A 26709-nucleotide genomic window follows, 5' to 3' on the forward strand; every position below is an offset into this window, starting at 1 on the left:
GACAAAGCCCCTTGCTAGGTATTGGGGATACAAGATGAATGGAGCAATGAGTGGGTGAAATGGACATAAGGAAGCAGGCAACCAGAGACGAGGCAATGTGTCAGAAACCACTGAATGGGCTGTAACTCTACCTTGGGAGAAAGGTAAAAAGGGCTTGGGATTTTTTTTTCCCGTAAAATAAACAAATAAATTAAAATTAGAACTAGTAAAATTTAGCCAGGGCACTGGAGTGGGGAGAGTGAAATGTGGAAGGAAGGGAGCAGCAGGAGCTGAAGTTTACAGGTGGAAAATAGTAGAATTTGTGGAGGAAAATTCTAAGAGGCTTCAGCTGTTAGGGCAGAAAATTGGAGGCAGGGGGTGGTTATTAGCGAAACCAGCATACTAGGCAGAGGCAGAGTCTGAAAGGACTTATAAGCCATTTTAAGGATCTTTAGTCTTCAGAGCAATGGGAATTTGCTGAAGCGTGCTAAGCAGGAGAGTGAAAGTGTCAGACTTGCAATTTAGGTGCAGCACTGGATTTGAGAGTGACATGACTGGAAGCAGAGACATTTGGTAGGAGTCCTTTTTGGCAGTCAAAAAGCAGTGGACAAAGACGTGGAATAGAGAAATAGAGGTTGGGAGGGAAAGAGGACAAAACAAAATAGGCAGTACTTGGTGGTTGATTGGCTGCCAGAAGTGAGGAAGAGAGATGGGTGGAGTCAAGGGTGACCCTGGATTGCTGGCTCTCGTGTCTGGGTCTCTGGCTGTATCTGAATAGGAAGGTACCGATTAGTGCAGTTGTAAAACCCAGCTGGAGGGTTGGAAAACCCAGATGTCTGGTTTATCCTAAAGTTTCTGATTCACTAGGTCAGGTGGACCCAAGAATTTGCATTTCTAACAAGTTCTCAAGTGATGCAGATACAAAAACTTGAGAACAACTAGATTATTGGTTCTCAAAATGTCTATTGGAATGTGCTAGAGTGTTTATTTAAGGAAGTGGATTCTCATTCCCTAAAACTAATTGAGTTCCAATTTGTGGGCATTGCCCAGGAATCTACATTTTTTATAAAGGATCAGAAGTGATTTGTAATGCTGATGAGAACATAGGCCACATTTTAAGAAACATTTAGATTAAGGGCCGGTCTATGGCATGAGTTAGGTGTGTATTACTAGCTAGGTCATCTGGCCCCAATTTTCTTACATGTAATCTCATCATGAGATTTCATAGTCTCATAGCTATTATTTATTGGGGGCTTACCACGGGCTAGGCATTCTCTAATCATTTTACAATATATAATTTTATTTAAAGCTTGCCAAACTTTACAAAAGAGATAGAGTTGGCCCTTCATATCCATGGGCTCCACATCTGTGGATTCAACCAACTTTGGATAGAAAATATTAGGGAAAACAAAAACATAAAATAGCAATACAACAATAAAAATAATACGGTTTTAATTTAATTAATTCATTTGTTTTTTTTGCAGAGAAGCAGTCTCACTATGTTGATAGGGCAGATCTCAAACTCCTGGCCTCAAGTGATCTTCCTGTCTTGGCCTTCCAAAGTGTTGGGATTACAGGTGTGAGCCACCTTGCCCAGCCTAAAAATACTACAGATTTTAAAAATACAGTATAATAACTATTTAGGTAGCATTTACATTATACTAAATATTACAAGTAACCTAGATATGATTTAAAGTATAGAAGAGGATATATGTAGGGTATATGCAAATACTATGCCATTTCATAGCAAGGACTTGAACATCCCCAGATTTTGATATCTGCAGGGGTCCTGTAACCAATCCTCCATGGATAGGGAGGGATGACTCTACTGCTATTATTATTTCCATTGTCAAGGTGATGAAACTGAGAGAGGTTAGTAACTTGCCCAAGATCCCAGAGCTAGTAAGTAGATTCTTATTTATCTGTGATCACGTTCAGTGGCTTCAGAGCCATTTACTGTCTGCGTGGTAGACAGTGTTCAAGGGTGTAAAAGTGATGCATTTTAGGAATGGACACAATATGGTATGGCTGGAGGGAGGTGGTGAGGGAGCCAGTACCAACTAAGATTCCTTCTCTCTGCGCTTATTCTATTAGATTTCTGACCACTTACCCTTGGTCGCTTTTGATTCCTCTTTAGTAATCTTGGTTTGAAAATTAAATTGGGTGTTTGCCTATTTGTAGTAAGTGTGGTGTTATTTATTAAATGACCTTTATATAATTAATTCAATGAACGGTGCAAAATTAGCCATGAGAGAATACTTGAAACTTTTTGTACTGTAACAGTTTTTGCCATCCAGTTCATTCCTTAGGACTTTTCCCATTGATAGTTCTATTGTAATATGACTACTTTTACCAGAATCTTATAGGTTTCTTCATCCTTCGCATGTGAATTATTAATGTTTATTATTTTATAAGGAAAGAATCATTCCCATTCAATGTAGTCTGAGAGGGTTTCTGTTCATTTAAGTTGCATTACTTTTGTTGGCGATGATTATCTCATTGTCATCACCCACTGAGGAGAACAAAGGTATTCTCAGGATTGCCACTTGGAGTTCCTTGGGTTAAGGGAGAGCTTAGTGAAGCAAAGTTCTGTATCATTGGGAGGCCAGCTTCTATTTATTAGCCTTTTCATTTTTGGTCCCTCCTTTCAGATTTTACCAGTTCATATCTGTTGCCTGCAAATAGCTGAAATAGCATTGTATGAGCTAGAAAGGTGTTAAAATGAGCTAATTTCCTGCTCATGCATTCAGAGAAGTTTCTCGAACTGCAAAAAATTATATAGTGGCAAAATGTACTAGCCAAAGCTGACTGCAAAATAAATTCTTCCTCAGTGAAAGAGCCCAAACAATTTGCTTTCAAATTGTACTTGTTATCAATTTCCTGTCTCTTTTTGCCAAAAGAGAGGTAATATCTTCATTCAATTCTTTAAGTTTTTAGGCAAAATGAATATTATTTTCCTTCATTTTCTTCTACTCTTCAGTGATAATAGCTAAACAGTCTAGTTCCAACTGGAAATTGTACCTCTCTTGCCCACTGAAATAAAAGTCTATGATAGTTTTCCCAGTAGTTGAAATATAAGAAAGGACACAGTAGAATTGCTAAAGAAGCTGTAGGTAAACTGTTTTCATAATCACAAGAATTTTTAGGAACCTTTTTGGACATTTTCCAGATGTGTCTGAGACATGTCATCAAGATATTGCTTTGTCTGCTTTTTGCAAATTGGCATTATGCAAGTTTATAACTGAATAGGACCAGTTAACACCTTTATTTTAGGCTACAGTCATAGATTCCTGAGACCTGAGGAGCTTGTGACTTGGCATAGTTATGTCATAGTAAAGCTGGGACTGAAATTCACATCTCTTGACTCCCAACCCAGCACCATTTGTACTTATCATTTCTTGTGGATACTCTTTTCTCTGGGCTGAGGAGAGGAGTTTTGTAAAAATTTTATTTTGCAGGGGCCAGATCCATTAGTCTTTTTCAGGGAAAATGAGTGACAGGTCAAAAGTAGGGACTATGATGAAGTAAAAGAAACTTCAGAAAGAGACTTCTTAGAAGACCCCAGGGAACGTCCTTCTTGCACTAATAAACGACTGTTAATTGGGTGCTTATTATGTGCCAGCACCATGATAGATGGTGGGATAAAGAGGTGGAAGAGTCACATGTGTTCCCTGCAAAAACCAAACACAAAGAATTTTGGTGGAAGGTTCTAGGTTTGAGAAAACAGATGCTGGACTATGGTCTGCAAACTAGTGGGCAAGAACTGGCATGCTTTCCTTTGCTAGACAGTAAATTCCTCCAAAATAGGAAGGAGTGAATGACTAAAGAAAATGTGATATATACATACAGTGGAATATTTTTCAGCCTTAAAAAGAAATAAAATTCTGATAAGTACTTCAGCTTGGATGCACCTTGAAAACATTAAAGGAAGTAAACCAGACACTGAAGGACACATATCATATGGTTTCATTTATATGGGGTCCCTAGAATAGGTAAATTCATAGAGACAGAAAGGAGAATGGTGGTTACCAGGGGCTGGAGGAAGAGAGGAACAAGGAGCCCATATTTAACTGGTACAGCGTTTCCGTTTGGGAAGATGAAAAGGTTCTGGAAATGGATAGTGGTGATGGTTGTACAACATCGTGGATGTACTTAATGCCACTATATTTTATACTTAAAGTGGTTTAAATGATAAATTTTACGTTATGTATATTTTGCCACATACACACAAAAACTTGGAGACACCTCCGGTTCATCATTATGACCCATGTGACTTAGCACATAACATTCTCAACAAGTATTTGTTGAACTGAATTGAACCAAGTGCCGGAGGACCAGGAACTGAAGGGAAAGTTGATTAAATCATGTTGGGGGTTGCAGAGAATTGGGGATTTCAGCTTACTCAGGCAGGGTGGATTCCCACAATGGCAAAAAGGTTCTCCCAGAGGTTTGGCATCCTGACAGTGGAGGGGCTTGTTAAACAGTCTTACAAAGTCAGGGGTGGAGCCTTCTTACATGGTCTGGGCTGGTGGCAGGTGCAGAAGAGGCACAGTGGAGCAGTGAGCCAAATGGGAAAGAAATTCAGTGGTGTGTGTGTCTGTGCATGCGTCTGTGCTTCTGTTGTCATTGTCACTTGGATATTTCATTGTTACTAAATGGTGAAGCTGGCATTGTGCTACTTGAAACAACAATGAGCATGTGGCTATGTTTGCAATGTTTATTAATTTGGGTAATTTCTGTCACTAGTTCATTCTTTTGTTGCTTCCACAATTTTTTTCCACAGCTCAATACATTTTAACTATGCAAACACACACATAACTATTATTCAGGTGAAGGTACAGAATATTGTCAGCATCCCAGGAGTCTCCCTAATCCTTCCTTCTATTCAGCCTCCCTCATACACCTTTGGTAACCTGTCCCATGCATCATCATTATTATTATTATTATTATTATTATTATTATTATTATTATTGAGATGGAGTCTCGATCTGTTACCCAGGCTGGAGTGCAGTGGCGCAATCTCGGCTCACTGCAAGCTCTGCCTCCTGGGTTCACGCCATTCTCTTGCCTCAGCCTCCCGAGTAGCTGGGACTACAGGTACCTGCCACCACGCCCGGCTAATATTTTTTGTATTTTTAGTAGAGATGGGGTTTCACCGTGTTACCCAGGATGGTCTCGATCTCCTGACCTCGTCGTGATCTGCCCACCTTGGCCTCCCAAAGTGCTGGGATTACAGGCGTGAGCCACCGCGACCAGCCAACCTGCCCCATGCGTTTTAAATGAGATTCTGCTACATGTTAGGCAAAGTTCTAGGCATTGGATCAGACACAGAAATAAATAAGGTGATCCCTGCTCTGTAGCAGATCATAGCACAGAGATGGAATAGACACATAGACAAAGAATAGGCTAAATACTCCAACAGATGTGTGTTTAAGGTCAGTGAGAGTGAATGGAGATGATCCTCACGAGCTGGAGTAATTAGTAAAGTCTGTGCACTGGACTTTAGTAGAGTCCTGAAGGATAATAAGATTCAGAGAAGCAGCATTAGAGGACAAGGCCTTCAGGTAGGGAATGAAGGCTAATGGTAAGAACAATCTTGGCAGCAGGTTATGGAGGGTGCCTGGCTGCATGATCAATGACACAATGTCGCACAGCTAGGGGAGGGCGTGTGGGGAGCTTTGAACACTAGGATGGGGCAATATGTCTGCAGAATTGAGTTTTGCTTGTATTTTTGTCTGAATTTTTTCGTAACAAGCAAACATGGAAAAATGGACTTCACTGGTGTTCAAGATATGTCTTTAAAGCAACCCAAACCAAGCTCTTCTCCACTGGGGTGTCCATGAGATCCATTTACTCAGTAGTGGCCCAGCTGGAGTGGGGAGATAAAAGATGCTTTCAGGAGCAATACTGGGCTTCCCAGAGGTGGCTTATATTCCCATGCTGTGTACCCTGATGACTGTCATTAACAAAACACTGGCTACATTTCTGGAGAAATAAACCTTTACTAACCTTATCAGGCTTACTTCTCTAGTATAGAATGTGTATGTCTAGTACAATTGTTTCTCAGTGACAGCGTACTTGTTAAGTATTAACTATTCTTGTTTCATTTTAAACTTCTCTTCAACACTGAAATGTACATTTTATAGTTTTTCTCTCTATTAACATGTGTTCTAAATGTTTGAGAGAAAACAGTTTCTAAATGCATTTGTTTTTGCTCTTTGGTAAACTGTTCTTTATCCAAGTTATTAAAGAAAGAGGTATTCCCAATTTAGCTTAAACAGAGGTTTGGCAACTTAAAATACTTTGAAAGGAGTGTGTTTCTATTATTTTCTCACTAAAACAATTGTTTCAACTCTTAGGGAAGTACTGTCCGATGGAAGCCTATTTTACAGAAGCATAAAACTGTTTTATAATTATAAAGTTAATTGTTAACCCCCAAAACTTATACAGTGGGTTAAATATTTGTTATAGTAAGCAGATTACAGATATTTCTAATATTCCATCAGAAAATCCTTTCTGCTGTGTTAGGGGAGAGAGAAATTTCCCCTGCTCTTGTCAAATTAGCATACATTTCATGGCACAAATTATTGTGGAAACACAATAGTATATCTAGTAATATAAATATTATGCCCCGAGGTGGATAAGATTCTTAAAAGCAGATTAAAATAAATAATGTTTCTGTAAACAACACTCTAACAAGACTTAAAATTGGGATTTTTTTCTTATATCATTTCTGGTCAATTTAAATTAAGAATCCTAACTAATACATAAATAATTAGAAGACTCTAATATGGTATTTTTTCATGAGTATCCTACTTTACTGCCTAGTTTGAACCATAAAGTATATTATCATGAAACTTGTGGTTCTATATATAGCTTTATATTTTATTTCAACTGCTTTTATGACCTTGAAACTTGGCAGGAGTTTCACCCCTCTACCCTCACCCTTCATTTCCAAAGAATTTATAGGCTATCTTAACACTGTGGGTTTTTTAAAAATTTGAATCATGATTTAGCTTTCTTTTTATTAATAGAGAATCTATATAACGTGAATTTTCTTCAGTTTTTACTTATCATCCATATGAAACTCTTTTAAGAACTAAGCCTATTTGGGTTTCATGATATGCCATATTCTATGAAAGTGTATTACATGCAGTTTTAATGGCAGAGCACAAACTGAATAGATGAAAGCTTTCTATTATAGGTAAACTTTTAATAGGCAGTCTGAACCAAAGGGGCAACTTGATTAATCCTCTAAATATTTAATATTGACTTGTATATTTCTAATGCCATCTTGAAGAGCAGTCTGGGTTTGTGGGAATCATTCTTAAAGGATTGCTCATTTATGAGCATCCAGACAGACAAACACACATTTTAATTGAATCTACACCTGCTTGGTAAGAGATACTGACCTCACCTATGGCATATGCTGATTAGCTGAGTTCATTTTCCCCAGTGGCACCTGTGTTTATTCTCCCAGGTCACGTGCATGTGCAGCATATTATTCAGGAAAATACTGATTTGCTGAATAGCGAGTATCCAGAGGACTTGAAAGAATGAGTTGGGTTCCAGTGGTAAAATGAGGTGAAGGGCCCAGTGACTTTCCCACTTATCGTCAAAAGCTGTTCAAGTACTAATCAGCTCCAGGACCAGAGATCACTGGTGATTTGGTTCATTGGATGAAAGAGCCTTTGAAGAGTTCAATTTCCTTCTGATATGGTTATTTCATTTTACAGGCATGTTTTTTTTTTTTTTTGAAAAAATAAAATCTGCAAGTCACATGATAGAGAAAAGACTAGCTGTGCAAGAAAACATTTGGCAGATAATATGAAACCATATGTTCCTACTTTTCTAAATGCAAAAGAAAAAACTAAAAGGCTAAGGTAATGCCATGCTGTTAACTGGGGCCAAGGACTATGTTTGTCATAAGCCCAGCTTCTATTTTTTATATGAAAGGGCCGATTAGGGGTGGGCAAACTATGGCCTGTAAGTCCCTCTGTGTTTATAAATAAAGCATTACTGAAACACAGCCATGCACATTCATGTATGTATTGTCTATGGTTGCTTTCATGCCACAATGGTAAAGTTGAGTAATTGCAACAGAATCCATATGGCCCGCGAAGCCTAAAATATTTACTCTTACCCTAAAAAGTTCACCATCTGGAGTAGATGAATAACTCTATGGTAGATGAATAAACCACATTTTATATAAAGATATTTTAGTGTAAATTGCAGGTATCCTTACATTTTACTTCTAATTTCTTTATTGAGTATCTCAAAAATAATAGTGCTGTGTAACCAGATTGAAATTGTTATACTTAATAAAGTAATAGTTTTTCCTTGATGAAATTTGATACCAATTCATATAAAAATTTCTGAATTGCCTCCAAAATATGATTTACAACTTGTTTCTCCAAGTCAGGATCTAATTCAGGATTATTCCTTGCATTTGGTGTCTGTGTCACCCAAGTTTTCTTTAATCAAGATATGTTCCTTTTGTCATGACACTGACTCCTGAAAAGGCTGTGCCATTTGTCCCATAGAATATATCTGCAATATATTTGATTGCTTTCGAGTGGTATCATCTAATATGTTCCTCTCTGACCCGGATTTACGTAAACTGGAAGTTAGATCTCAGTTGAATTCAGGTTAAACATGGTTGGCAAGAAATTGTGCAAAGGGATCCTAAAATCTGCGTCAGATCTGAAGATTTGTGTCACTATTAGTGACACTAAATTTGACCATTAGCTTAGTCAACAAATTATTTTAAACATAAGAAAAATAGGCTGGGCGTGGTGGCTCACACCTGTAATCTCAGCACTTTGGGATGCCAAGGCAGGTTGATCACCTGAGGTCAGGAGTTCGAGACCAGCCTGGCCAACATGGTGAAACCCCATCTCTATTAAAAATACAAAAATTAGCCAACTGTGGTGGTGTGCACCTGTAGTCCCATCTACTTGGGACTGAGGCAGGAGGCTGAGGCAGGAGAATCACTTGAACCTGGGAGGCAGAAGTTGCAGTGAGCCGAGATCACACCGCTGCAGTCCAGCCTAGGTGACAGAGTGAGACTCCGTCTCAAAAGAAAGAAAGAAAGAAAGAGAGAGAGAGAGAGAGAGAGAGAGAGAGAGAAAGAGAGAAAGAGAGAAAGAGAGAAAGAAAGAAAGAAAGAAAGAGAAAGAAAAATGGCATTCAGGGTACAAGAAGTAAAGAGTTAGAAGTTGAACTAGCCACCTGACATTGATTTCTTGCTCCCGTTTGTGTTCCAGGATGCCCTCTAGACTGTGTGGTAACCTGATCTTGACTCTCCATTGCTTTCTCAGTGGTTCTGTGCCTAAAGTATATTCTCACTCCATGAAATTTTGTAATGGCTTGGCAGAATGGGGGTAGGCCTATTTTCCTGATAATTGTGCTTTGTTTGGGTTCTGTGATTGTTGAGGGTTTTGTTTTTGTTGTATCTCTTTCCTTTTAAGTACAGGAATATCAGTGAAAAGCAACAAAATGATTAAAGGTGGTAAAGCTTGATAATGAGACATGAAAGAAATCTAAAGGACTTGTAATTATTGAGACTTAAATAGATAGAAAACCCCACGCTGTAAGTTAACAAGTACATTTAGGTAATTATCACCATTAAAAAATCTGAATGCAGTTTTAAAGCCCTGAAATTTCCTAGTGTTGTCTACTTCCCTGGCATGAAATATTCTGTACCTGTAAGGATAAATCTGCCAGAGGCAGACGCATGCTGGGACCTGTGGCCTTTTAAAATGGGCTTTTGTTGTGTTAGTGTAAGTTTCCTCTTTTGCTTTATACATATTATTTCCTTGGTTCATAAACTTGTGGTTTATAACCCGGGTCTAGGTTTTGATGCATCGTCCCTAAAGCCACGTGGACTTGTGTGGTGTGCTTGCTGAGGACTGTGAACTTAGAGCTGCCAGTGGCCTAACCTGTTCCATTATTTTCAGGCAGGAATGTGTTTAAGGCCTTTGCAAGAGGAGGGCTAGAGTGAAAGGCAGAAAGACACTGCAAACAGAGAACCATGAATGAACTTTAAAAATTCCCACAAGGCTTGAAAGGCTCCCATCAGTAGGAAGACAGTTAATCAAAATGACAGGGGCAGAGGAACAGGCCCTGTGGAGGGAACATTCTCAACAGCTTCTTAATACCTCAGGGAAATGTGTGAGCTTCTCTTGGATATGGATGTATTAGAATAGGTACAGAGAGGTGACAGCTAAGGGTCAGGAGTTGAAAAATAACAAATCATGCTTCATTGTTTTAGGAAAAATGACTGCTTAAAAGCAAACTACCTATTACTTGCCCTTGAGGTCTTAAGTAGACAAGAGGTAAATCAGAACTGGATTAACTACTGACTGACTCACTATGAAACTAGTTCAAGTAGAATTTTAACTGCATTCTGCTGGTCAGATGTGCAAGACATTTGGGTGAAGAGAGGGAAATACTGATGAAAGATAAAGGGGGAAGGATAGGAAAAGATCGGGAGAGGTGCTGGACTGGGCAATAATCTGAAACCTGTGGAAGGAGAGAAGGAAAGAAGTTGGGCAGGAAGAGCTCCAGACTTCAGTGTGGTTCTGAAAAGATCTCAGCTAGGCCACCGGGAGTCCCTGAGCAGGAGTTGCGCATTAAGAGAGCCATGAGTTGGGCAGCAAGGCTGAATCTAGTGACCTCATGGTGCTCAGTCATTGGCTGGGAGCACCTTGGAAGAGGCACAGCTTTGGTATGAGTGCAGAGAGCCTGGAGATACAGCAACTGATGCTCATTCTGTTGACTTCTCCCCTCTCGAAGGGAGATCTGAGTGGTACAACTCCGTGGCTGTGACACTTGGTCCTCAAAAGCAACTGGTATGACTCCTCCTTCTCTGCATTCTTGTTCCCCTACCTTCAGCAATCACTTGATGTGTAATTAAATTGAACAAGAGTGTTCGAATGTCAAAGAGTGGCACCTTGCAATGTACATTTCTTTCAAATTTTAGAACTTGCTCTATAGGAAAAATATTTTGATCCTGAAAGTTTACTACTTGCTGCTTGTGAACTTAGAGCTGTGACCTGGCAAACAGATCTTTTACCAACTAGATAATGAAAACACATTGAATGCATAAAGTGAATGGGGTGAGGTTAGCGTGTCTCATTATTTTTCCTTTCCTATGTATTGTCAAATAGAAAGCTGAAGCAGGTACTCAAATAGGTTTCATGAGTGGTTGATTACATTTATTCTGATCCCTCCTTGCTTGAGTTATTTATTTAGAATGCTAACGGTCTCTGCCAGACCCCATGCTCATTTACGTCCTGAGCTTGATTTTTTATTCACTGTAATAACTAGGAACAGGTGATTATGACTCTCAAAAGAAGAGGTAAAATCACAGCAGAAGAATGATGTTTTTGTCTCTAATGAATCTTCAAGTTAATTTCTTATTTGCTTTAATTTAGCTATAAAATGTAATAGCACACATGTCTATGTAGGTCAACTTCAACCAGGTAAAAAATGATAGCTAGTAAAACAGAATGTGTGCACTATCCCTGAATTCATAGAACATCCCGGCCCAGTGCCTGAAATTCCTATTTAGTGATATATGATGACCTTGATTCCCACAAAAATAGCCACCTTCTGTTCTTTTGAATTTTTATCTCAATTTCTTCCACCAAAAAATGCATTTTAATTTTTTTTTACAATGCCAGCCATTAATCTTTAAAATTGTTATATTTAATAAGGTAATAGTTATTCCTTAATGAAATTTGGAATAAGATAAGTGATCATTGGGATCACCCAGCCACTCTGCTGTGTTGAGCTTGGAACAAAAAGAAGAGACAGAGAAGCTCTATAAAATGTTGTGTGTGATGATGTGGGTTATGTTAGTGTTATAGGCTGAATTGCCTCTCACAAAAACGTATGTTAGAGTCCTACCTCCAGGTACCTGTGAATTTGACCTTGTTTAGATGTAATCAAGTTAAGATAAAGTCATTAGGGTGGGACCTTCTCCAATATATGATTGATGTCCTTGTAAGAAGAAGGAAATTTGGACAGAGATACGCAGAGAAAATGCTGCATGGAAACAGAAGTAGAGATTGCAGTTATGCTGCCAGAAATCAAGAAAGGCCCGGGGGTGTGAGAAGCTAGACAAGGAAAGGAAAGATCATCCTCCAGAGGCTTGGCCGAGAGCATGGCCCTGCCAACAGCCTGATTTCAGACTTCTAACCTCCAAAACAGTGAGGGAACAAATTTTTGTTGTTTTAAAACACCCAGTTTATGGTACTTTGTTATGGAAGCCCTAGGAAAACAAAGTGGGTAGTGAGAGGGTGATGGTTGCACAGGGGGCAATGAGAAGAAAAAGCTTATAATTATTAATTTTAATTTATGTGAATTGGTAATGCATAGATGTGGTCCACAATTATAAAGGTATAAAAGGGTATATAGTAAAAGCATCTCTGTTACTACATTTCCCCCCACCTCCCCAGATCTCCACCACTCTTATCCATTTTCTTGAGTATCACTCAAAAAGTGTGCAATGCATTTACAAGCATTTAAGAATTTCCACCTTCCTTTCTTGTCTCTCCTTAATAAATAGCAATGTGCTATTTACACATTTTGGATCTTGACTTTTCACTTACAATATATTTTGAGATTTTGGAATATTAACACAGAACTATTATGTAATAGGGAAGATTTAAATTTGACCTATATATGAAGCCCAGTAATTGCCTTCTTCTAGTTTCTGTTGTTAATGTACCACACAATCACATATGGGATGCTTAACACCACTGTGTTTTGAAAACTGCCATGCGCTAGGTACTATGCAAATGGATTACATATTTTATTTAACCTGTCTTGGGTAAGGGCAGGAGGGTTAACAAGAAAGCTTCAATTTCCTTTGCCTAAAGAACATAAAAAGAAATGTTTGCTGTTGGAACACGATCAAGTTCCATTTGTCCTGTAGTCTCCTGAAAAAAAAAAAAAAAAGTAAATTTATATATGTAGTTCCAAACACTGCCAAATTGCCTCAAGGTTAGTTTCATGTTAAAAGACTTATCTCTTGTTTTTCACTTGTCATCACTGAAAAACATCACTTCTTTGGCATTATAGATGTAATTTTTCTTTCTGCAGAACTTATGCCAGGAAAGCAGAGTCTGTTTTTGATATTTCTGAACATTCCTAACTAGGATGGCAACAACAAGGGTACATATGTATTTTATACTGAGGATATGAGCCAATTACATGTGCAACCCAATGTTCTACCCTAAAATTACTATGACTGTCACCCCCACCCACCATTCAAATATGGGTTCTTCACTGGCAACTTGACAGCTGGGAATTGGAAATGTGTGGAATGTTGTGTATGGTGGCAAAGGAGTTGGTAAGTATCTGTGGCATTATTGTCTTGCTTCAGACGTGGAAATATGGAAGACCCCGTGTCTTCCAATCTGCTACAGAAATAGGGTAGATCAGTCCTTCTGAAAGCACACTAGAACACCTCTGTTCTCGGCATGGATTCCAGTGGTGGGGAAGACTCCCTTCCGCTTCACTTGGTGATATATTTGCCAGAGATGTGGGAGCAGAGATGGGTAGTTTTCCATCAGCATCCAAGCTAGGGAGTGTATGTCAGCCTCCTTTGCAGCTAAGTGTAGTAGCTAACCAAGTTCTGGTCAATGAGATGTGGGTGAAAGCGATGTGGGGCGCTTCCCATCCATGCCTTTAGAAGAAAGGTGTGTGTTCCTTTGCTGTTTCCTTTTCTGTATTCAGACATGCATGTGATGGTAGAAACAGGAGCTGTCATCTTGGATTCAAGAGGGAGGCCACATGTTGAAGATAGCAGAGCCACCCTACCACCCTGGAATATTCCTTGAGAGAGAAATAAACTACTGTCTCATTTAAGCCCCTGCATATTGGGGGTGTTCTTTGTTTCAACAGCTTAGATTGTGTCCTAACAAATATACCCATATACCCAGATATTGGTAAGGACTTGGGCCACCCACATGTTTTAACTATCTTCTGGAATCAAATATTGAAGATACAAATGACTAGTTTTAGAGCAGCCTAGAGTCCAAGGTTGCAATGTATTCTCTCGTTTCCTTTATTTAAGTCTGTGCTTGAGAAACGTCTGTGGCTTAAAATGGGACTGGTTAGTATAAAGTTGGTGATAGCAGTGTTTTCCAAAGTGCTTTTCAGGAAACATGTATTAATGGGAATTCTTCCAAAAAAAGGTGTGGGAGATGATTTAAAGGCAGTATGTTTGAAAAGTAACGGGTCATATAACTTTAGTTTCTTCAGAGCCTCTAGTGGGAAATGAATACCCTAATCTTCCAGTGGGAGGATGCAGCGTGCAGTGTGGTCCAACATAATTTGGCCGTGAACCTCTTTCTTTGGAACACTTAGTAATGTTTTGTGGAATCCTAGTGTTCTTCTGAACATAAGTTGGAATGACAGCATTATAGGGTTACAATTATATTGTATTTTACTAGTCTAGAAAATATTCTGTCTCTGTTAAGGATGACTATGTATCTCATCCATTGTGATTGATTCAAACTTTAACTCATAGAAGATACCATGTTTACTTTATTTTAAAGGTCTAGAGGAATACCGCATATTTGGTCCCATGGGATATATACATGGTACAAGTAAAAAGGATGATATTTGTCTTTATGAAAATAAAATGATATAAATTTGAATATATGAAATAACATTGTAACAGGGCACCATTTTTATCTGCTTTGTATTATTTGGACTATGGGTAGGATTTTACTGGAAAAAAATGGTGATGCAGCAGCAAAAATAAGTCAAAAAACTATTGTTGGTATTTGTCGAGAAGCGGTGGTTGTGAGATGGAAAACGTCAGTTGGGGCTGCTTTGTGGAGGGCTGCGAATGTCTACTCAATTTGGTAGGCACTTGGGAACCACTGAGTTTTTGAGCAGGGGTTAGGGCAGGAGTAGGATTAGTGTTGTTCTTTAAGAAGAATATTCTGACAGCAGGACAAAAAAGGGTTTAGGTGAATGCTGGAGGGAGACAGGGTTATGAGGCAGGAGGCCACTAACACCCAGGGAGAGGAACAACGGGAAGATGATTCAGGGGTAATTTCCAGACTTTCATTCCTACTGTTGGCATTATATTTTGCATACAACTGAAATGTGGCTTTTGGAAACGTAAACCAATAACAGAAAATGAAAAATTAGAAGCCCATGAACTATACTTGAAAACACCAAAGCCAAATCTGTCTCGTGGCTGCTTTTAACACCCCGAAGTGCTTTTCAGGATGTTGGCATATGTCACGTGAACTTCTTCCCCATGACTCCCCTTTCTTCAGTGTACTTGTGGCAGAGGGGTTCAATTATGCAGTTATGTGCTGTAATATGATATTTGTCCAGCAAAATACTCTTTAGTTGAATTGTCTGTGCTCTTAATGTGGTGGTCACACTTCTGTCAGTAGAAGATTTTTACAGCATCTGGCCCCACACATCTAGTGTTCAGGGGCGGATAGGAAGCTGTGGATCTTAAAAGGAATCTACCTGAAGTCTGAGTAGCTTTTACGACCTAAAGGTCAAACATTGGAATTTCCAATTTAAATTTGGTACTTCTATACCCTTTTATTTCCAACTGTATAGGCTTTGGTGGCCCCAGAATAGTTTGGCTCGCATTGTCTGGAATCTCATGAGCCCCCCAAAGTACATTTTGTTAATTTAATATAACCTCTTCTCTTTTTAGGCACACCCTAATTTTTTTTACTGTCTTTAAAATTTTATGTGTCCAAAGGAAAAGAAAATGTAAGCATGGCTATCTACACAGAGACAATGAGGCTCATTAATTCTCATCTGCATAAAAGCCATTTCTATCAGCACAGCCCATTTTCTATTACAATGACATGCAATATATTCAGAAAAGCATGTTTCCTAATAGTTATGTCACTAGGGTATGGTCTACATTTAGATTGCTTTTAATACGAACTCTTTAGTTCTGCCAAAAAACTTTTCTCATAACGAATCATTGGAAAAAGCTGTAGTTTGTTCATTAGCTGTCATTCATGACCCTGGCATGAGTTAACTTGCAAATAATTACTCTGTGAAAAGTAGAGCCAGTTAAGTGTATATTGCTTGTATTAGTGTAGACACCTCATGAATGTCACCTTTTGTTTGTTTGTTTGTTTTTGTTTTTGCTATTTTTTGTTGTTGTTCAGACGGAGTTTCGCTCTTTCGCCCAGGCCTGACTGCAGTGGCAGGATCTCGGCTCACTGCAAGCTCCGCCTCCCGGGTTCACGCCATTCTCCTGCCTCAGCCTCCCGAGTAGCTGGGACTACAGGCGCCCCGTCCCTACGCCCAGCTAGTTTTTTGTATTTTTAGTAGAGATGAGGTTTCACTGTGTAAGCCAGGATGGTCTCCATCTCTGACCTCGTGATCCGCCTGCCTCGGCCTCCCAAAGTGCTGGGATTACAGGCGTGAGCCACTGCGCCCAGCCCACCTTTGTTACAATTCTTAAGTGAATATGTCCCCTATCTGTAGCAAGCTGGAGACAGTGATCTCAGTGGAGTTTCTGCTTGATTCTGTAATCAGCATTGTAGTTTTGACAATGAACATCCTCTAGGGATTTTTTTTTTTTTTTTTTTTTTTTTTGCCTGCGATGTTATGTAGTTGGGAGTTTGGAGTCTCATGGCTAATTTTAGGCCCTTTTCCTTATGCTACTTCCCCAGTTTCAGTCACGAATATGCAGTATCATTCATTTGCCTTATCACAAGTGAAATAAGCAAGCACAACACAATGCAAAAGAAAAAAAGTGATAATGTAAAAGAATTTTTGTACAAAGTGTTAAGAAGGCAAAGGTTTTATGAAAGAGGTAGTTTTATTCTGAGGTTCATCCAAGGATTATTTTATCCAATCCAAGTTTTTAGGACTTACGAGTTGTGCAGTTCCAAGGCGACACTATTCATTTAGAATATAAAGTAGCTGATGCCCTTTGAATTTGTGCAGTGTGATGACTCTGATCTTGTTTACCTGCATTGGAAACTCTCTGGTAGGAGAATGTCTCCTCATGCCAAGTGGAATAAAGTTCAAGCCCTTAAGTACAGACAGATATAGTGTTCCAGTTTGCCCCCATTCATACCTCCAGGCACCTCTCTTCCTACTCCCCTTCCCACTCTGTTTCTGTTCATGGAATGGGATCTGGGCATCTTAGATGTCCCCATGTCTTTACATATGCTACTCTTTTCTTTTATTTTTTTAATACTTTTTTTTTCTTCTTTTTTTGAAACAAGGTCTCACTTTGTCGCCCAGGCTGGCGGTCCCTGGGCTCAAGGTATCCTCTTTTTTAAACCTCCGGAGTAGCTGGAATTACAGGTGTGCACCACTGCACCCAGCTAGTTACTCTCTTCGTTAGTAATCCTTTTCCCACTTTAAGTTCACTCAAAGAACCCTACACATTCATCTAATATTCAACAGTTATTTACTGAGTACCTACTATGCACAATGCATTGAACTAAGCACACAGGCAGTGCCCATTTATAGTCTTGGATTGGATAAGTTAATCATTGGATGAACTTCAGAATAAAATTTTCTCTTTCATAAAACCTTTTTCTTCTTGACACTTTTTGCAAAACTTCTTTTACATTATCACTTTTTTCTTTTGCATTGTGTTCTGCTTGATTACTTTATCTGTGTGTTTCCTCCTTTTGGATTATAGATACAAGTCCAAGACCTTACTTTTTATTTGCTTCCCAACAAACAGCTCAGTAAATTGGAAACAGCAAAAGTGCAAGTAGAATAGACTTTGAAGCATCCCCTCCTACTAGTGGGCAAGTTAATTAATTTTTCTAAATCTCGGATTCCCCATTTGTGTGTTGGAGGTAAGAACATCCAACTAAATCAGCCCAACAAGTTTTATTCTTTGTTCTTACTGTGTTTGTAGACTTTAAATGAGAACATATTTGTATATTTGCAGTACAGTGTCTTACACACTAAGTATGAACCTACTAAGGTGTTCATCCATTAGTAGCCTTCTTTATCACCTGCTTAGGACTTTGAGCATAGTAGGAACTCATGAATATCTATTAAATAAATGCACACAAGGTCTTTGTCATTAAATATATTTAGATAGAAATAAGGGAATTGGGCCGGGTGTGATGGCTCACACCTGTAATCCCAGCACTTTGGGAGGCTGAGGTGGGTGGATCACCTGAGGTTAGGAGGTCGAGACCAGCCTGGCCAACATAGAGAAACCCTGTCTCTACTAAAAATAGAAAAATTAGCCGGACATGGTGGCGGGCGCCTGTAATCTCAGCTACTCAGAAGACTGAAGCAGGAGAATCATTTGAACCTGGAAGGTGGGGGTTACAGTGAGCCGAGATCGTGCCACTGCACTCCAGCCTGGGCAACAGAGTGGGACTCTGTCTCAAGAAACAGGAAAAAAAAAAAAAAAAGAAGGGAATTGGGATGAATTTTGTACATTATTTTTTGGCGGTGGCATCTCTGCACAGTGGGTCCTGGGAAACAGTAAGCTTGCCTTCCAGCTGTTTTAAACAGAACTAACTTACACTGCCTTAACCATCTTTCTGTCTTTTGACAAGATAGAGTAATTCTTTGAAAATCAAGCCATATACATTTTTTTTCCCTTTGAAAGTGTCTAAGCAACAAAATAAATAAATGTATTATTCATTCTGGGTTGTGTTAATTCTTCCTGCCAGAGGGGAAAGTGAATTTACAGGGAATTCCTGGAAGAATATCTTGAGACCTAAAAATAAAAATCATGGTTTTATTTTAAACTTGTCAACAGGGGTGACAAGTGCAAGAATTGTAGCCCAGATGTGCAGGAAGCAACTCATAAATTCTATTTTCCACTATGTTTTATCTTGCCTGCCACTTTCCCTAAAATGGAAATCATTTTTAGTATCATAGAGAGAGATGGGAAACGTGGGAGTTTATTTGTAGAAGTGGCACTATGGTGAGCGAGCATTCACAGGGACACTGGCCTATTTTCATAGCTGGCCTCTGGGAGAGAGGGATGCCCGACAGCCTGGCACTTGAGCTCTTCAGGATGCTGCTGGACTTGTCATTGCTGTTCCTCTTTGGGGTCTCCAGGCTGCTTTTAAATTCTCTAGGAGGTGACCATGGGACCTTATTAGATGTGCTTTAATTTCTCTTTCTAAGTTGGTTTGTGCAAATACAGATGTCTAGTTTTTTTTTAAGTCAGAGGGGAGAGGAAGGATAGAGTTGAGGAGTGGGCAGTAAGCACCCGCATTCAGAGGCAGATGCAGTCTGGTTTAGAGAGATGGTAGAGGACTAGAGCATATTTGGGAGTATGGAGCTGGCCTGGGCGCTGAGATCCAGAGTGAGGAGTGTGCCAGAGAGTCCATCTGTTTGAGCTGGCATGATTCATAGTGTGAATCAGTAGATCTCTTTTCTTAGCAAAAAAACAGCAAAAGCCAAAATGGTGAATTCTCTTCTTGCGGGGGTCATACGAAGTGGAAGGAGATGAGATTCTATATGATTTAGAACTAGTTCATGAGCTACCAAATCTAAAAACTAGGAGTCAGGTCAGATAAAATAGCATATTTCAAGCTTAAAGTTTTATGATCATGAATCTTATAGAAATACAGTTAACTTAGAAATTAAAGATTTAAGATTAATTTAGAAATAGAAGTTTCTAGAAGTTCTCAAATGTATACTTCCGACAACTTGGTTAAATCCCTGGCATGTGCAGAAAAGTTTCTGTGATTAAAAAATAACAGAAGTATGAGAGTTTTTCCCTGTCCAGCCAATTTTGTAGTCTATTTGGGAAGATTAAAAACAACTACAAAAGCTAAGTAACACGGAAACAAAAAAATGATGAGTATATAACCACAAGGAGCCCAGGTACTGTAAAAACTAAGTAACAAGGAAACAAAAAAAAAATGATGGGAATATTACCAGAAGGAACCCTCAATTTGATTCCCATATCAGGAAGTTCTTGGGTTCAGTGCAAGACTTGAAACCTGACATGGTCTATTCTGGCCACAGAACATTAAATGGTTTCCGCTTCTGGGAGCGCAGTGGCATCCCATGGCATTGACCTCAACCACATAGGTCCAAGTCTAGCAGCACACATCTGTTGTAGGAAAGAAAGAAGAAACAAACCAAGACGTGTTATCAGCTGCCCAAGGAGGTATATTTAGGTTTCATTAGATTGTAGAATATATGCTTTTTTTTTTTTTTCTGGACAACAGATGGAACCATGTTGTTGGTTGTTCAAAGATGGACGGGAGACAGAAATCTATCAACATGAAGTCAGCTCCAACTGCAGCTATCTGTCTCTTTTCCTGAGGACTGCGCTAGTGGTCCACAAAGCTCACCTTGCTTATCACGTGGTATTTCTTGATGTTGGTTGAAGCACATCACCTTAGGCAATGCATGAGGGCGAAAGGCCCCTTTCTCAGGGATGTATGTGAAAGCGTGGTGGGTTGGGTACCAGCTAAGGCAAAAAAGGCACGAAGCAGAATGCAAGCATCATACAGTCATCATTCAGTAAGAAATCTTCATGATTAGACAGGAAAACATAAACGCCTTTTAACCTAGAATGCAAAATTTCTAGTGATTTTTACTTTTTCAGTGTATCAGAAGTCACTGAGCAAGGTAAATACCAGCACTTACAGAGACGGAGTCATAAAAGCTGCTCTCTAAAACTAGAGGATGTGCAAACCCTGTAGTACCATTTAACAGATTTTTGAACTTGTTAATTATGTTGTTTTGAAACTGGAATAAATACATAATTTGAAGGTTGATTTTTCTGAACAAAAGTAAGTCAAGGCAAAGTTTTCTCAGAATCTACCGTTTGATTCTTGAGGGTATTCAGAATCCAGGATTGATGTGCATTTCAACATTTCAGTTTCTGCCTAAGTGAAGATTCACTTAAAGCCTTCGAAATTACAGATGTAAAATGAGGCTGCATGTGATGTCAGTAGCTATAATTCCTACTCTGGGGGTAGCTTGATACGTCCGAAGGCTGAGTGAGCTGGGGCAGAATGAATGGATCTTTGACTTCACAAGATACTGTTCTAGTCTGTAACCTTGTCGTGTGGAATCAGCCCATCTAATGCTGAACACTAACTTGAGATGACTGGCTGAATGCAGAGTAACACATCAGAGCACTAGACCGGTGGAAAGAACCTAGATTGCAAATCCAGTGAATTCTCTCCATCTTCATTTTGTTAGGTATAAATTTACTTTTGTTATTGGTTGCAATTGCAATATTTTAAAATCATGATTATACATTAACCCCAACCATTTCTAAAACATTGGTATTTGTGTCATTTTTAGTGTAGCTTCATTTTTGTTTTCTTCTTTCTGGTACAACAACTAGTTTCACCCTCCAACCCCTGCTATGTATATCTGTATCATGTATATCTATATCTACATACCTGTCTCCTATCAATACCTACGATTTACCAGGTAGTTCAGTTCGTTTCAGATCAACTAGAATTTATGAAGTACCCTGTATGCTAATCCCTATACCAGGGGCTTGGGATATAACAGTGAATAAGTTCCTGGGGCTTACATCAGTCAATATAGGGTTACTGTCCATTGAACAAGATTATTTTTGGGTTTCTGTCTATTTGAATATGACATGGGATATGATAATGCATGTATTTATTCCTAACCAGCACACAATAATATTATGAAAACTGTTTTAGTAGGAGGAAGGTGAGAGCCTTCATTTTAGCTGGGAGGACTTGGTTCTGTCTAAGATGTTGCTTTTGTTATGGGTTAGTGCCCATTAGATAACATTCTGTTTCTGTGACACATTATTTCTTTTTAACCTTCTTATGTCCACTGAGTTTTAGGTAAAAAAAAAAAAAAAAAGGAAAAATTATGATTACGTATCTGTAACCTCAAGACTTTTTATGAGGATTATGATTTTACTGTATTTGATAATAAATGCCTTTTGCATGCACTGGTTTTCAGCATACAATTATGAACATTTCCTAGTGGATCAGCTTAAAAAAGGGAAAAGCTCCTTGAATTCATGATATGACCTTTGGCCATATTTCTTTGGCTTGGCCATCCTTAGTATTTTTTTATTGTCATTGTTCCTCAAAGTCAAAAAGAAGATGCAAGGTTATGCAGGCCCTTAAGTGACATTTACTGGTCACCCTCCATTCCCAGTGGCCTGATGCTATTTAAATTAACCCTTTAGCAGTTGATCTTGAATTAGTGAGTGGCATTATATTACCACTCACATGAAGTCTTAAAATAATATTAAATGCAGACAGATTCATTGTCAAGTTAGATAATATCCTTCCAGAAATACAATATTACAACAAAAGATATTTTTATGAAAATTAGTTATTTCATTATCTCTTTAGTATAAACTTTAAGTCAGAAGGAGAACTATGTTACAATGCTTTTCATTACTGAAGCCTGAGTGTTAAAAAAGACAATAGTCTTTCTCAGGCAGAGACCTCAGAAACAAAACTCATGATTGGGGTCTGTAATGAAAATGACTCTTAAATGAATCTGAGAGTTAGAAATAGGACTCAGATCTTAAAAATGTAAAAAACAAAACAAAAAAGCAGACAGCTCAAAGGGCTGCATCGAGACTGGAAAAAAAGCAATTGGCAGCAGCTCTTACCACCTTCTGCACATGGACTGTGTGTCTCTTCTCTGGTTCCTTTGCACCAAACTCAAACGCCCTGAGCATTTACCATAGGTGGTCCTCAAATACATTTTCTTTTTCTGCCAGACATGTTCTCTTCCATTTATGTCAGATGAGCTTATTTTTTTCCCATTTTTTCATCAGCAGCATGACAAAGTTGTCACTCCTGGCAGAAAATAGATTAATTCAGTAAGTTTTATTTCCTTTGCTGATTTGATATTCTCGTCATCCCTATACCCCAGACTTGGTTAGAACCCTCAGTTATATGCAATTTTAGTGCAATTTTCTATTTCCTCATAACATTTAGCACAAAAGTAGTTAATTATTTCTGTACTTAGTTTTGTTAAAGTCCATCTCCCCTAGTGGCCTGTAAATTCTATGATAGCAGGAGGCCTGTTTGTCTTATGTTCCCCTAAATCCACTGCTACATTGTTGGTGTGGAGCAGAGCAATCAAGCATGGTTGATATTGGTGCCATTCTTTCAAAGTGCTTTTACCTAAAAGGAGACGGGGGTTTTATAAAAACCCGAATACCTCTTCCCTTTGCACAATATACCTCCTGCGGATCAAAAGATACCTGCACAATATTACAGAGGGTTGAATCAAGACCTTGTTCCCTTCTCTTTCAGTGAGGCTTTGAGCCAGACACTCATACCAGCTTCAAATAGGTCTAGTTCCTGCAAGTTGTATGATAGAAATTGTAATTAATCTTGAAAGGTGTATAAATAAATGTGGTTTTTATGGACCCACTTAGAGACAGCTCCCTTTCCCTCATGCTTTTTTTTATAGGCCTTACCTGTGAGCGAGTCACTCCTTTCCTAAAAACAAAAACCAAACCCCCAAACCCCTGCTGATTAAACCATGCTTGCACTGAGTGTAATCCAGTCTACAGGAAATCAGTATAGACTGGCTTTTTCTCAAAATACATACTAAATTGATATTTGTTGAGTATTTACTTCTTGAGCGCAGTGGCATTCCTACTTCCCTTAGCCCCTTTCTTCCCTTTATCTATGCTTCTATTTCATAATCTTTATCATCTGTGCTTTCTTTACCTCCTTAAAGTATGACCTATTTGTATTTTAACCATGCTGGCATTGGGCATTGCTTTTCATTATCTTTTATTTGTACTCTGCCATCTTTTCCTATTGCTCCGTAATACAAATCTTCTTTTTTTTTTCTTTCTTTCTTTTTTTTTTTTTTCTTTTTTTTTTTTTTTTTGAGACGGAGTCTCGCTCTGTCGCCCAGGCTGGAGTGCAGTGGCGCGATCTCGGCTCACTGCAAGCTCCGCCTCCCGGGTTCACGCCATTCTCCTGCCTCAGCCTCCCGAGTAGCTGGGACTACAGGCGCCCACAACCGCACCCGGCTAATTTTTTGTATGTTTAGTAGAGACGGGGTTTCACCGTGGTCTCGATCTCCTGACCTTGTGATCCGCCCGCCTCGGCCTCCCAAAGTGCTGGGATTACAGGCGTGAGCCACCGCGCCCGGCCCTTTTTTTTTTTTTTTCTTTTTAATGTTAAGATAAAGTTAACTTTCCTTTGAAGCTCACCAGTTTATTTATGGAATCTTTCTTTACCTCTTAACATCTATGCCATTAACCTCTTTTCTGTCTTTCTTGTCTTATTTATTCTAATACCAGCCTTGATTCTGGAACTTTTACTCACTTTTAAATCTTTTGTAAAATAAATGGGTAGTGTATTGAGATACCTAGTTAGAGAGCGAGATGTGGTGGTAGTAGGCAGTGATAAAATAGGAAATTCTGTGCCTAAGATTTCTCGGGCTGTTACATCTCATTGCAAAGTTCTCTGGAACTGCCAGTGAAGAGTCCATTTGCATCCTTCTTCTTATGACCTGGGTCTTCATATCTGTTAGGCTTAAGCCTGCACTAACTTTTTAGTAGTCATGTCATATTGTTGGTGTTTACTGAGTTTTCAGAAACCTAACCCTCCATAATAGGAATAACAGTAATAGTTGACAGAGACTGCACACTTTCTGCATAACCGGCACGTTACATGTACCAGTTGTAAGCATGATATTATATAAAGGATGAAATAAAGGCCCAAAGTGGTTATGTAAATTGTCTAAGATCATACAATTAGTAAGAGTTGAGGCAAGTGGTTTTTGTTTGTTTGTTTGTTTTCCTACAAAGACTTTTGAGTTGTATTTCCCTCATCTTACATTTGAATATTGCTGATTTCAGGTACCTACTCATATGGTATTCCAACTTTGTTAGTTTCTACCCATTCTTTAAGTTGATTTACCAGCTATGAATCCATCTAATCATGCCATCATTCTGCTAACATTTCTACATTGTCCATACAAATTTAATGCAACTGAAATCAAGAGTGAGACACTATATTAGATCGTGTGCAGATGACAAGAAGAACAAAATGCTTTTTTTGTGTGGTTTCTATTTGTGGTTGCCTGTTGGGGAGGAGGGAACAAACACATATACAGGTCATTATGTATAAACCATGATGAATTTTCTCTCCAATATAGATAGACCAAGGGAAATTTGAAATGGGAAGAAATAGATCTTGTTTGGGGAAATAGGAAGGCTATATCTTAATGGCAATGTGCAAGCCGAACCTTAAAAGGGATGTGGAGGGCTGTGCAGGCCATGAGATTGTCACCTGCGTGTATGGAGTGGGATTGGTGCAGTCTGTGTGTGGAACAGTAAGATACTGGCTATCACCACAGCATGAGTGCTTTGGAGAGTGCAGTACACAATAATATTGGAGAGTTGGGTTTAAAACTTGGACTTGGCATGCTAACAACAGTGTACTGGTTAGGAGCATGGACTCTGGAGCCAGACTTCCCGAGTTTAAATCCTGCTGTGCCACTTACTAGCTGTGTCATCTTAGATACCTTAGGTAATTTACTTAAACCTGTGCCTCAGGTTATCTATCTGCAAAATGAAGTTAAAATATCAACTACCCCTTAAGGTTTTTGTGAGGATGTATTGGATTAATATTTGTTAAGCTCTTGCACAGTGCCTGGCACATGGTAAGTGCTAAGTGCTTGTTAAGGAGAAGATAGATTTTTGTCTTGGGGAGAGGAAAGTGACGGACAAAAGTTGAAAGGCAAAACAGTCACGGCAGTGGTAGTGCACATAGCGGATTAGTAAGAGGCTGTGTGTGTACTAGGGCTTTGGGGTAAGGCAGGGGTTGTAGTGAAAGCAATGCGGAAGCCAATGGAATGGGCGGGATGTGAAAGAGAATAGTGAGAGGGCCACTTTCATTCGGGATTCCATTAACTTTCACTTCACTAATTGGTTTTCCTTTTTGGCTGGTCACAAGCTCTCTTTTCGCTCCCTTCTGCCTTTTAAAAAAAGTAATCTGCAAAACAAGCCAACAGTCAAGAATCTTTCAGCTGCTGTGCAATAGGCATGGTAAGACATGTTGAAAATTTGGATAGATAATGACTCTTTATCATGACTACATTTTACTTCTGTAATCTGAGGAAAGCATATAATTAATTGCTTTCTTTGTAGGTGTGGTTAATGCACACACAACAACAACAACAACAACAACAACAAAAAAAAAACCCAGCCCACTGGATATCTTATCAGCAGCCCTATTGCTACATAAAATTTTGTAACTGCTACTGACCAATCGATGTAAACCTGCTAATTAAGCCAGAAGTTCTCCAAATATGTTAGAGGAAATCTAATTCTAATCGTAAACCGCTAATCTCCCTTTCAGCACATGAAATGTACATATAGCCGGGCGCGGTGGCTCAAGCCTGTAATCCCAGCACTTTGGGAGGCCGAGACGGGCGGATCACGAGGTCAGGAGATCGAGACCATCCTGGCTAACACGGTGAAAACCCGTCTCTACTAAAAAAAATACAAAAAACTAGCCGGGCGAGGTGGTGGGCGCCTGTAGTCCCAGCTACTCGGGAGGCTGAGGCAGGAGAATGGCGTAAACCCGGGAGGCGGAGCTTGCAGTGAGCTGAGATCCGGCCACTGCACTCCAGCCTGGGTGACAGAGCGAGACTCCGTCTCAAAAAAAAAAAAAAAAAAAAAAGAAATGTACATGTAATGCACATACAGCAAATGATAGGTTAACAGTAGAACTTAGCTATATATAATAATTGCTATTTCAGGACACTCTGAAGTTC

The 26709-nt window shown here is 39.1% G+C and overlaps 1 protein-coding gene and 1 long non-coding RNA gene across 4 annotated transcripts in view; both read left to right on the forward strand.

The window, feature by feature from the left end:
* The window catches only part of LOC139359125 (uncharacterized), a 32784-nt gene extending 6165 nt beyond the window's left edge, over positions 1–26619 (forward strand). The window contains exon 2 of the long non-coding RNA XR_011614883.1: positions 8–26619. This is a non-coding gene — a long non-coding RNA (uncharacterized lncRNA). The remainder of the gene's footprint in view (positions 1–7) is intronic.
* LHFPL6 (LHFPL tetraspan subfamily member 6) overlaps positions 1–26709 on the forward strand; it is a 265542-nt gene that overhangs the window by 52484 nt on the left and 186349 nt on the right. The window lies entirely within an intron of this gene.

The sequence above is a fragment of the Macaca nemestrina genome, chromosome 16, assembly GCF_043159975.1.
Source record: "Macaca nemestrina isolate mMacNem1 chromosome 16, mMacNem.hap1, whole genome shotgun sequence".
In the NCBI taxonomy this organism is placed as follows: Eukaryota; Metazoa; Chordata; class Mammalia; order Primates; family Cercopithecidae; genus Macaca; species Macaca nemestrina.